The sequence below is a fragment of the Carassius auratus genome, chromosome 3 (genome assembly GCF_003368295.1).
Source record: "Carassius auratus strain Wakin chromosome 3, ASM336829v1, whole genome shotgun sequence".
Classification (NCBI taxonomy): Eukaryota; Metazoa; Chordata; class Actinopteri; order Cypriniformes; family Cyprinidae; genus Carassius; species Carassius auratus.
The window spans coordinates 29,706,115-29,718,874 of record NC_039245.1 but is presented as its reverse complement, the minus strand read 5'-3'; the positions used below and the strand labels follow the sequence as shown (position 1 = coordinate 29,718,874).

Here is a 12,760-nt window from a genome sequence, read left to right as displayed (position 1 = left end):
TCACTTGATTTTTTAATTGCGCACACGATTTACTAATTCGTTCCCTCGATATGCTAAAACATGCGCATGATTTAGCAAATCGAGCACACGCATTAGTAAATCGAGGGAACACAATAGTAATCATATGCACATTTTAGTAAATTGAGGGAACGAATTAGTAAATTGTGCGCACAATTTATTTATTTTTTCTTGCTTGTCATGTGCGGGGCTCCGTGGACAGCAACATATCTTTTGAAAATCATATTTCCCATGTTCCAAAAACTGCATTCTTCCATCTTAGAAACATTGCCAAGCTACGAGCTACCTGTTCCTGATGCAGAAAAGCTAGTTCATGCATTTATGACCTCTAGACTATTGTAATGCACCTCTAGGTTGTTGTCATGCATCTTCAATAAACAAGCTACAGGTAGTCCAAAATGCAGCAGCTAGAGTCCTTACCAGGTCAAGAAAATATGATCATATTACTCCAATTTTACAGTCTCTGCACTGGCTACCTATTAAGTTTCAGTATCAGTTACAAAATCATTACTTACCTATAAGGCCCTAAATGGTTTAGCTCCTGCGTACCTAACTAGTCTTCTACCACGTTACAATCCATCATGCTCCCAAAGGCCAAAAAACGTCAATTTTGCCCAATTTCCCAATACTCTGGAATAGCTTTCCTGATAATGTTCGGAGTTCGGAGATTTACACAAGCTCCAGTCTGGATCCAGAACACCTGAGAAGAGATGATGCTGACCCTCAGAGGACCTCAGAAGATGCTAACCCTGAAACAGCATACAGAACTAACAAATATTGCTACAAGTATGACTGCATCATATAATAATTGCTGTTAATAATGTTCAACGTCCGGTTGACTGCGACTTGTATACATTTTTCTGAAAAATCCTGTCATATGCACACAAACTAACAGTCAGCACTTATAAGCTACTACTAAATATTATAGAAACTTTATTTTCTGTAAAGTTGCTTTGTAATGATTTGTATCGTAAAAAGCGCTACACAAATAAACTTGAATTGCTAAAACGTCATTATTTTGTGTATTTGGTGTAAAGCAATGTGTTTATGTAGTTTAAGGAACAAAAACACATTTTCCACAAAATGTACATGATTGCTGCTCCTATATACCCCACCTTTATGAAACATATTTTTTCAAAGCTCATTGTTCTGAAAAGCGAGGTATACGCTGATTGGCCAGCTATCCAGTGGCAAATTCTTTAAATATGAAAAATCACTAAAAACTGAGTCAGAAGCACCAAACTGTTCTGCAAAGTTGGAACTGCCCCACTTTATAGAAATAACTTGTCACCTTTTAAAACATTTATGGATTCAGTGTGCGGTTCTATGGCACGTTTCAAACTCTTAAGATGAACCAAGCAGGGGCCAGAAGACGTCTCTTCACATAAAGAGTGTGTTAGTGTCCAGTAGGTCAAAGTTCAACCGACAGCACATAGGCCACAGATCGAGGTCAGCTCTTCCTGTTTGTTTGCACAAAACCAGGCCACACTAAACACACGGACATCAGGAGCCCACTCTGATGACGCAAGTCACTGTGATGTTTTTCTACCTCTCGCAGAGTGCCACTCATAGTCCAATTCAACTGAACAAATGCCACTCGCAGTGACAGAGACACTTCAGTTTGTGCAAGAGCCCCGGTGTATTGATGGGTTCTCACAACTGAAGGCACAGGTAATTAATTTGAGCCACAGAAGAGATGATTCTTATTCATAAAGCTGTTAATGAATACTGGGTTCAATTATTCCAAAGAAAAATAACAATTGCATACAATTTATCAAGAATTTGGACATTTCGGAAAAAGGGCCATAGCAAAGTCTATCAGAGTACATGAATTCACTACAACAGCACGGTTCCAACACTTTCAGTTAATTCGGATGAATGTTTTAAACATTTCTAATTTTAAAAAGGAAATGAAATGGAATCATGTTTAATGTAATGTTTTAGCCAAAAATTAAATAAATGAAATTTACCTGTATGAGTTTCTTTCTTTCGTGGAACAATAAAGAAGATATTTTGAAAAATGTTAGTAACCAAACAGTGTTGGGTCCATTTGAATTGTGTTGTGTTGAAATGCATTGTATTTTTTAACCATACTATGGAATTCAATTGGACCTTAAATGGTTTTGGTTACCAACATTACTTAAAATATCTTCTAATTCATACAATAATTACAATGTTTTAACAGCATCTGAAATGTAAATTACTTACAAATGAGCAAATTTACATATGTGCAGTGGTAATTGCAGAAAAAGAATTTATAAATGCATTTACTGTAAATATGTAATTATGTTTAGAATCTTTAAAAACATACAAATAGTATGTTTTTGTACTTGTAAATGTTACATCTGATTGTTTACCTGTAAACGGTGAAATCAGGCTGACAGCTTTGTTATGAAAGTTTAAGAATTCAGCGTTTAACACATTCATTTTTATAAAAAATAATATATAAATGCATTTTCTTTATCACGTTGCATCCTTTCCTTTCCTTACATCAGCTTCTATTACGAACTTGAAATTGCTTTGTAATGCTATTTGAGGAGGACAAGCAACATTTACAGCACAATTCATGTCAGATTTTGTTGCGGATTTAAAATAGATTACATAAATCTGAATTTAGGTAGCTTTTGATATTTCACCATTTCCCCATTAGAACAGATAGGCTTTGGTCTTGGATGCCGCAAATAGCTGCCCAGAGGCATTGCAAAATGGTGACCGAGTGCACAGACTTTGCAGAAAAGTGTCTTCTGTGCCGGTGCTCACAAACCGTGTCAGGAAAAGCTTGGGTCATGAATATTAATTATGTTATTCCATGTTTTTTGAAAAAGGCTGATGTTGGTATATGAGCCTTTAAGACAAGGTGGGAACTGTATCACTTTCACATCCATTGAACAAAGATTTAATATATATATTAACTCTTTGTTCAATGGATGTGAAAGTGATACAGTGATTTTATTTATCTATATTTTTTTAAAGGCCAGTTCTGTGTTTATAATCTTATATGTATAAAAGTATTATTATATATAAACGAGGTTGAGGTCAGTTTGTGCTGGATCCCAGCATGTTTGTGTTTAACTGTGACTGAATCACAGTCATACTGTTATTCAGTACAAAAGCAGGACTGTGAGTGTCTCTCACATCTCTGATGCACTGTCAGGGTTTGTTTTGTTATAATGACTGGAAAGTTTCTCTTTGTGATTACATCAGAAGCTCTCCTCCTCGGTTATATCAGAAGGCATGCATTTATAGATACAACAGCAATCTCTTTACAAATGAAATGTGTTGGAAAAATGTCAGCGTTAATGATGACATATAACATGTGTGCTGAGGACAGATGAGAGAGAAACATTCTCCAGCACACCACTTCTGTCCTACTGTAGAGTCTACTAAATGTGTTGCTGTACGACTGTGTCATTTTCTCTTTGAGCTTTCTGAACATGGACAATATGAGCCATTATATCCAGAGAATTTGTTCAATCATGCCCATTTGTGTTAGCATGAAAAGGATCCTTAAACTGGTTTAGCTTCATGATAGACACAATTAATGTTTTTCCCAGTGATAAGAATATCAATGTCAGCCATATTACATTCCTAAAATGGAAAAGTACACAGCATTTAAATAATTGTCCATTGTTCTAACAATACAGTCTCTTGACTAAAATCAAAGCAGTCCACTGAACAAATAACAGTATTGAGCAAAGGGTCATCTTTTGTACCATATAATGTCTCAAATATCTTTGTGATTAAAGTTTAATTGTTTAAGTTTTTTTTTTTAATTGTGAATTTAAGAAGTTTTTTTAGTTGTTTTAATTATTCTTTTCTTTTAGTTCAACTGTGTTCATTAACATAATTTTAGTATTACATCTGAATTTGATGAATATCTAAATGGTATGCAGAAAGTTGGTTAAATAATGCATTAGATAAGGTTAATAAATTGAATAGAAATTACATTTTGAAAATCACTTTTGTTCAACTCACTGAAGAAGGCCTTGAGCTGAAACATTTGTGTTTTGTCCTGCTGATGATTAATGTCAAATAAAATGCTAAAAGATGAGTGCGGATCATGGTTTCAGGAACAATAAATTATTGTTTTAAAATTATTATTATTATTATTATTATTATTATTATTACTACAGCAAACTGACTAAATGTCCAATCTATCAATGATACCAAAATAACACTTAATTGTTGACATTAATAACATTGAGTAATGAGCTCTAATCCATCTGTATACTTTTTATTTTAATAAATCAAAATTGCAGTGGTATGTCAGTGGATGTATATCAACAGGGTGCACCAAATTTTCTCATTGTTTACTAAATCTTCTGCAGTGTATAGCAAGCTTGCAGTTGCTTCCTGTCACTGATAACAGTAAATGACAACCATGAATGGTAGCTACTTGTGATTTATTTTGGTACCAGGACATTTTCTGTCTTTCTGTCTTTTTTATATTATTATTACAATGACACAGTTAATTTACCTTGAAGACTCAGTTAACATGCAACTCATTTTCACAGAGATGAGAGGCTGCTGCATGAAAGAGATGAGGACAATCTATTGAAATTGATGCAAATGATGATTAGTGATATTTGGGCAAACATCTGGAGCTGTGTTGCCACCTTAGGGGCTTTTCTTTACTTTAATTTGTAGGAAATTAGATTAAGAGATCTGGATCAGACTCAAACCTTTATGCACAGCTCTGATGAAAGCAATTGTGAGTTAACTTTAATGCCTTTTACTGTATAAACCAGAGATGCAGTATTTGTTTCTAACCATGAAAAATATTTGGATAATTTACAATACATCGTTGTTTTATGATAATATGATTTTAGTTGCTTTGCACTTTTGTGATAAACACACCATCACATACAGAATGAGTCAGTCTCCATCTCTATGTGAAACAGTCACAAAAATATTAATATATTTTCAGATTTATCCATACATTAATACCTTTTTAATCTGCACATCTACCGAGGTTGAATATCTGTATAAGACAACATACAAATTTAGATAAGTGGAGCAATATATTAATAATATTATTACTATTATTTGTACATTAAACATCCAGTTCCACATAACCTTATAACATATTATTTTTAGCTGTAAGTGTGTGTCACTGCATATTCAGTTTCCATTTGGACAGACAAATGACTTGTAGCTGGACACTTGTCGTGTCACTCCTGGTTAAGACTGATTTAGCTACAGATGACAGAGGCAGATTGTGCTAACGTCATGAGGGTCTGTCTCTCCACAGGACAAATGACAGCGGTAATGTGATTTCACAGTGAGATAAAGAGCATGTGTGTTCGAGAACGTTGTACTTGGACAGATTTAATAAACTCGGAGCTGATTCGTTTAACACACCACGAGAAGGAAAGCGGGAATGATTGGCAATAAAATTTGAGCTGGTTAAAAACAGAGAAGTCAATGCTAATCCAGTAAGTGAAGGCTTATTGTTTCCTACGGCTATCAGGCACTGTTTGTACTTGTTGAACACCTGTAAGTGCACATACAGTACACATGAGTGCTGGGATACATGAGCCTCCAATTATCGTAGGGTTTGTGTATTGCAGCACGTGTGATCACTCACCATGCAATGAATCTCTTGGTGAACTCTTGGACCCCTTCGTAACCCCACCTCATTGGCCAGGTGTTTCTAACAACCTCACGCAAAGTCATGTTACAACTAATTCCAACTGAGTGACTGAACGGGTTTAACAACTTTCGGTCAACCCTGGTTAGTATCAACCGTCTCAAGTCCACAAATTCACTGCAATCAAAAATGGTAAGCACCTTTTTGAAGCAGCAAGCTCTAAATTGACTGGATGGCTGGCTTTACGCAACCTCCATGAGCAAGGTGACTGTAACTGAGCGCTTTTTCTAAATTATGCTTGTGAAATCATCAGCACTATACAAAGGTACAAACAGAAGCTTACTCGCATTCCAGCCTTTTTGTATTTTCTGCCTTTTAGTCAAGTGCCAGTCAAATGACTGAGTCTTGATTGGTTCTTGGCCAAAAAATGCTGCAATGAGTACCTGACCAGACAAAAAAATCATGATAACTAGGGCAGATTATTAGATCAGTAGATTTATCAAAAACTATTATATAATTTCTTGTACAATACCATGTTATGACCTCATACAGTAATTATTATTATTTTTTAATATTAGTACATTATTTGTAAACTAATACATTATAATGTTGGCACCACATAAACAACCATACGCACTGATTTTGTGACATAGTTAACTTGCCCAGAAGATCACCTGGTACAGCACTACACTTGCAATACAGATCACTCAGGTGCTTTTGTAACCCCTCTCTCCCAGGTCCTCTCTGACACTCCTGGCTCGAACCCGGGCTCGAACCCGGGTTTCCTGCATGGGAGGCGGACGCACTAACAAGGAATGAGGTTTACCTGCACAGCACTACTCGCTGGCCTAAAAACATGAGTCAAGAAAAAAAGAGCAAGCTAAAATTCCAAGGTTACTTCAGCAAATTACTTTTTTATCTCACCTTTAGTATCATCACCACATTTCATTTCCGGAATACTGCAATACGCACAACAGCTAACATAAAACATCGCCAGATTCACATTTTATCAGTTTTGGACAACTGAACCTGCACTCAGCTTTTAAAGTATCGTAAAATGTGCAAGCACCATCATATCATCTTGGAGAAATCTCGCCACATGTACATTTTTAATGTGAGACTAGGTTTGGTTATTTCAGAGAGCCAAGCAGGATCCCACCTTCCCTGCATAATCACTCTCCAAAGCTATGCCTCCTCTTAAACACATGAACGCACACAGCCAGACCAGAGGCTATGAGCGACAGCATTGGTGGAGGATTGATTTCAATGCTGTCAAATGACCTCATGTTTCATTCACCGGTGAGAAAACTTTACACTACAAAGTGCATGCATAATACTACAATAATAATGCCTTCTGTTCTCGCTCGGTCTGTAATAGAGTAAACACGCTGATGATGTATCATGTCTGCGTGGAGATAAAAGCATAATTTGACGGGCAGGTAGGACAGCCTATTGTAGTCCTTGGACCAGGAGATATGATTGGACGAGCATTTTTTGGTCCTACACCTTCCACGGACAATATAAATACATTTAGTAACTTATTGCTTGCTGTCGGGATGTGAAGAGCTTTCAACCACCATAACAAAAAATGTTTTTGAACCAAATCACCTTCCCTGCCTTTAAGTACTGAGTCATGTGTGTTATGTGTCACAGTGTCTTATTTTTGTATCTTTTGTGTAAAAAAAAAGGGAAACAATGTTTCAATTGTTGTGTGTCTGTATGTGTCATATCTGACTCATATTCACATATCAATTTGGTCTAACTAAGAAAAAAAAAAAAAGATATATATTTTTACAAACAAATCCAAACTAGAATATGAACTGGAATATTATTGAAATTGGAGTGGAGAATGAGTTTCAGGCCAAAGGTCCGATCAGAAAAGAAGTAGATGATTACAGTCACTTCAGCACCATGGCAAGATGTTGTGAGGGACTTTTCTGTTCTCTTTCCACACTGACACTGGTTTCTTGGTATTGTCCTGATGTGTTATACAGCATAAAACAGACGCTGACTACACTGTCTGAACAAACTGATACGGTTTTATTTTGTACAGTCTTTCCAAAAGATCAGATTTGAGAAACAAAACGGAATTGGATGCAATATTAACAAACCATAGTGAATGCAACTATGACATTTTCCTTTGCCTCAAATGCTCTTTCTGTTTGACATACTGTATTGAAAAAATGAGCAGTGTCTGGACAGAATGCCTGGTACAGAGAATACAGTCTTTCCCTCGTACCCTTTGCTCTGTCGCCTGATTTGGTCCCATGATTCAGCAGACAGGAAAATATATTTTTAAAAACATCCTCTGTGCTGCCTTAAACTTATTCCATTTTTAATACAGGAGCACAATAAGCGCTGAGTAAACTGCTGTGCTAACAATATCCTAGATATTAGGTACAGATTGGTAGCAATGAGAAACCTGCATTCAGAAGGGTGAAAAACAACAATAAACATCAATGTGCTAAAATCACACACACACACACACACACACACACACACACATTTCAGTCTTAATGTGATGCTTCCCCCCTCACAATGTGATATTTCAGCCCAAAGCATCTACACTCCAGGAATAAAGGGCACAAATATTGATTAAAGCTTGAACTATTCTTATAGTTCCCTCAAGTAGTGTTTGTAATAGTTTGCATCCATTCCTTCAGACTGGGTAGAACAAATATTTTATATAAATTATTCTTGTTCACATCCATGCACTGACTGTTAAGTCGCTTCTTAAGATTGTAAAAACAGGCTGATAAAAGCACAAGACAAGACCCAAACATAATTGTTCTCTAAATTAGGCAAAGTCAAGAAAATAAAAATGGCTTCTTTGCTCATGAAAAAGGATGATGACATAAGGGCATGTGGAGAAATTTATGCCCATACAACAGTAAGGCCCCAGTTACACACGTTGCTATCATTAAAAGACTCAGCCTTCATGTTCAGCTGACAAATAGTGATGCAAATGCAAGATGTAAATTGTCTTGAAGGTCTATAACAAGCAAAGACCATGACAGACCAGGCCTGTGCACCTAAGGCATCGTGTGAAGGTCTGGATTTCAATGGAAGGGGAAAAAAAGAGTGAAACAACACAAAACTATTGTGTCACATACTGTCACTATCCCAGCATCTGAATTGAAATAAGACGTAAATTACTGAAAATTATTCAAGTATAGCATGCCTTGAGGTTTATACCATGAAAGAACTTTTCTCTAGTACTTAGTTGCTCATTATGAAATACTATCTTGTCCTGTAATATGTGATACTGTAGCCAACAGAAGGACCTGTACATGTTTGAATGCATCAGATGGTTGATGGCCACTTAAGATCCCCTCAAGCATTAAGATTTGTGGATTTATGAATGAATGGATTTATGTTTTCAGTACAAAAAATAGTAAACGTGTTCACTCTTCATAGATAATTTCATAGTTTTTTTAGGTACCTGGACAAAGCAGATGTTATGTCCAGATACACTTCTCTGGCGTAGAAGCAACCAGTGTTGGCAGCTTGGCTGGTTATGTGCTCAATTAAGCTGATTTAAATAAAAAAATAAAATGTTTATGACACCTGGAGAGAGCCATCTCAATGGCAGTTGCATGGTTGGCGCATGAAGCCCGGGGAGAGCTCAAACTGGATGCTGCCATCTTTCCTTTGTGAGGCTTTAGTTCCAGAAAGCTTTTTGAGCCATAAATGCAGTGTTGTATCCAAGTCCAGTGTCGAGTCCTAGTTTATAATCAATTGAGATTTAGACATTTATTAATATATTTTCTTATTAATTTTATGTTGTTACTTAAGACATAAGACATAAGTCTAAATGGATGTGTAAAAATAAAATAAAATAAATAATAATAAAAAGTTACAAAAGCACCAACAGAAGATTTTAAGTGGAGCTCTGTGGTCCAGCCAGTTTTTGAGGAGGCTTCCAAAGCTGCACCACAAACAGACACTGAGTGGCAGAGCTGGAGTAGGTGCACGGAAAACAAAGGTTTTGAATTTTCATTTTTTAAACTGTCCTTAAGTCCATTTCATATTATTAATAACATTCCAAAAACAATTATTAATATTTAAGGGTGGAAATCTGAAGGCAGTTGGAGTCAATGCTGAGTCTGTGCACAAAGCTTGATTTTTTTTCTTCTCAATTTATTTTTCAGTTCCTTTGGAAGCAAAGAATAAATGAATATAAATGAAAAATGAAAAAAAAATTACTTATTTATTCAAGGCCTGTCTTATATCACCTCAGATGTGATTACCTGCTGCTCAAACAATGTATTGTAGTCTAAATAAATAGTGGTGCATCATTTAATTTGTTGCCATCAAAGATATATGGAGAGTTAAACTAATGTTTTTACATAGTTCATGTATATATATATATATATATATATATATATATATATATATATATATATATATATATATACACACAGTACAGACCAAAAGTTTGGACACACCTCATTCAAAGAGTTTTCTTTATTTTTATTTTATGACTATGAAGATTGTAGAGTCACACTGAAGGCATCAAGGGCTATTTGACCAAGAAGGAGAGTGATGGGGTTCTGCGCCAGATGACCTAGCCTCCACAGTCACCGGACCTGAACCCAATCGAGATGGTTTAGGGGTGAGCTGGACCGCAGACAGAAGGCAAAAGGGCCAACAAGTGCTAAGCATCTCTCGGGGAACTCCTTCAAGACTGTTGGAAGACCATTTCAGGTGACTACCTCTTGAAGCTCATCAAGAGAATGGCAAGAAAAAAATAAAGAAAACTCTTTGAGTGAGAAGGTGTGTCCAAACTTTTGGTCTGTACTGTGTACAGGGGCGTAGATTACGCGGGGGTTGGGGGGGACGTGTCCCTTTTTATTTCACATAAATGCTGATCTTTGGATCCTTCTATTCATCAAAGCATGCTGAAAAAAAATTTACTCATGTTTTAAATATTGACAATCAGCAAATCAGCATATTAGAATGATTTGATTTCACTGAAGACTGGAGTAATGATGCTGAACATTCACCTTTGATCACAGGAATAAATTACATTTAAAAATATTTTCAAATAGAAAATAGTTATTTTAAATAGTAAAAACTTTTAAAACTCTTGCTGTACTTTGGATCAAATAAATGCAGGCTTGGTGAACAGAAGAGACTTCTTTAAAAACATAAAAAATCTTACTGTTCAAAAACTGTTGACTGGTATAGATTACAGAAATGTTCTATTGTAATGTTATATATATATATATATATATATATATATATATATATATATATATATATATATATATATATATATATATATATATATACACACACATATATATATATATATACACACACACATATATATATATATACACACACACACATATATATATATATATATATATATATATATATATATATATATATATATATATATATATATATATATATATATATATATATATATATATATATAAAATTTCTGTCCCCCTCACTTCTGAAAAGATGGCTACGCCTCTTACTGTGTGTGTATATATATCAGCCTCATCAAAATAACAAGTGACTGAAGAAACCAGACACCAACAAAACAACAAAGTATAAACACAACTGTGAAAACTTCTGTGATGATCGAGTGACAACCTACCTTTTCCAAACAGCAAGAATAACGGTAACAATTAGCAAGTATATGGGAGTCATTGATCAGCTAAAACATATCGATACATTTTAACTAAAAGCGATCGCTCACCTTTTCCCTCTAAAATATAGGAACAGGCCAGCGAGAAACTTTCTACATCCTTATTGCAATTTCACAATGTTACTAAAATACGATTAAATTGTCATCTGACTCAATTTGTGCATACAAAAAATGTAAACAACTTGCTTGTCAATGAGTCCTGTCAGTAACGCGCCACGCGCGCGCGGAGAGAGAGAGAGAGAGAGAGCGAGAGAGAGAGAGAGAGAGAGCAGACGGTTTGTGGCACGAGTATTCTGACAGGATCCGTTTAAAGTGTTGAAAACACTACAAGGTATACTACAAAGACTATTAGCCTACATTGTAGTGTTTTCAACAGTTTAAACTGATCCTGTAAATAAAATGTAATTACTTTCTTTTTCCAATTTTGCTAACCCACTATTCGTCTTCGTAAGCGTAGGCTATAAGACGCATACTACAAAAATAAGATTTCAGTAAATATTTGATAGCTTTTTCTGTAACAGCTAGATGTTTACATGGAGTGATGTTTTTGCCCTCACAAACTCCTGCACTGATAAGATTGAGGTTAAGCAATCACACAACCTGTTTTCAAGAGTTCTCTTTCGCAAGACTGAGTAACATGCACAAACAAAAGATTTACTTTAACGTTAGGTGTTACTTATTTTCTCCACCAAAATAAACGGTTTCATTTTAAAATAAAAATCCGTAAGGATAATCTATTATGATCCTCAGAATAACTGTCGCTCCTACTCAACTTTCATTTTTGCTCTTAAACACCAAAAAGAGAAACATTGTGTAGTACCACAAATCTATAAAAATAAATAAAAAATAAACAAAAACTTGTCGCGAAGGTCACAGTGTTGAGAAACAAATCAAAAGTGTTTTTACCTTTAGCTCGTCTAATTCCACGAAAGTCCCCAATCTGTGATCCACAAGCGGGCATCTTCAGAGGGAAAGAACCGAAGCCTGCGCAGGATTTAACACGTAATCCTATCCTGAATGGATTGATGCAGATGAATCCTTCGGAGAATATCAATCTGCTGTGACTGGTCTGCGGTGAGTGACACGCGTGAGCTCAGATCACGAACACACTGAAGAGATCAAAGTGAAGCCGCGGAGCGCGTGTCTGCATCATCAGCCTGACGTCAACACTCAGCTAGTGACCACTGTTGACTGCTTTATACAATTAACCTAATGAACGCATTAATTACAGTCAATAGAGTGAGACTGACACCTTTTATGTAAAACTAACCTTCAATTTACTGAATGTGACGTTTATTTATGTTACTTCAGCTACTAATACGTTTAAGTTAAGCTGTATAGAGAAGATTGGGGTAAGATGTCACGCGTTATTGTTTTACTTTCTGATTATTTAACTTATCTAGGCTACTTAACAAGAAAAAGATCCAGTTAACTAATAGCTATCTATCTATCTATCTATCTATCTATCTATCTATCTATCTATCTAT

The 12,760-nt window shown here is 35.5% G+C and overlaps 1 protein-coding gene across 1 annotated transcript in view; it reads right to left on the bottom strand.

The window, feature by feature from the left end:
- The window catches only part of gcgra (glucagon receptor a), a 46,652-nt gene extending 34,215 nt beyond the window's left edge, over positions 1–12,437 (bottom strand). The window contains exon 1 of the mRNA XM_026218892.1: positions 12,180–12,437. The gene's annotated coding sequence lies outside the window, so the exon portion shown is untranslated. The remainder of the gene's footprint in view (positions 1–12,179) is intronic.
- Between the last annotated feature and the right edge of the window lie 323 nt (positions 12,438–12,760).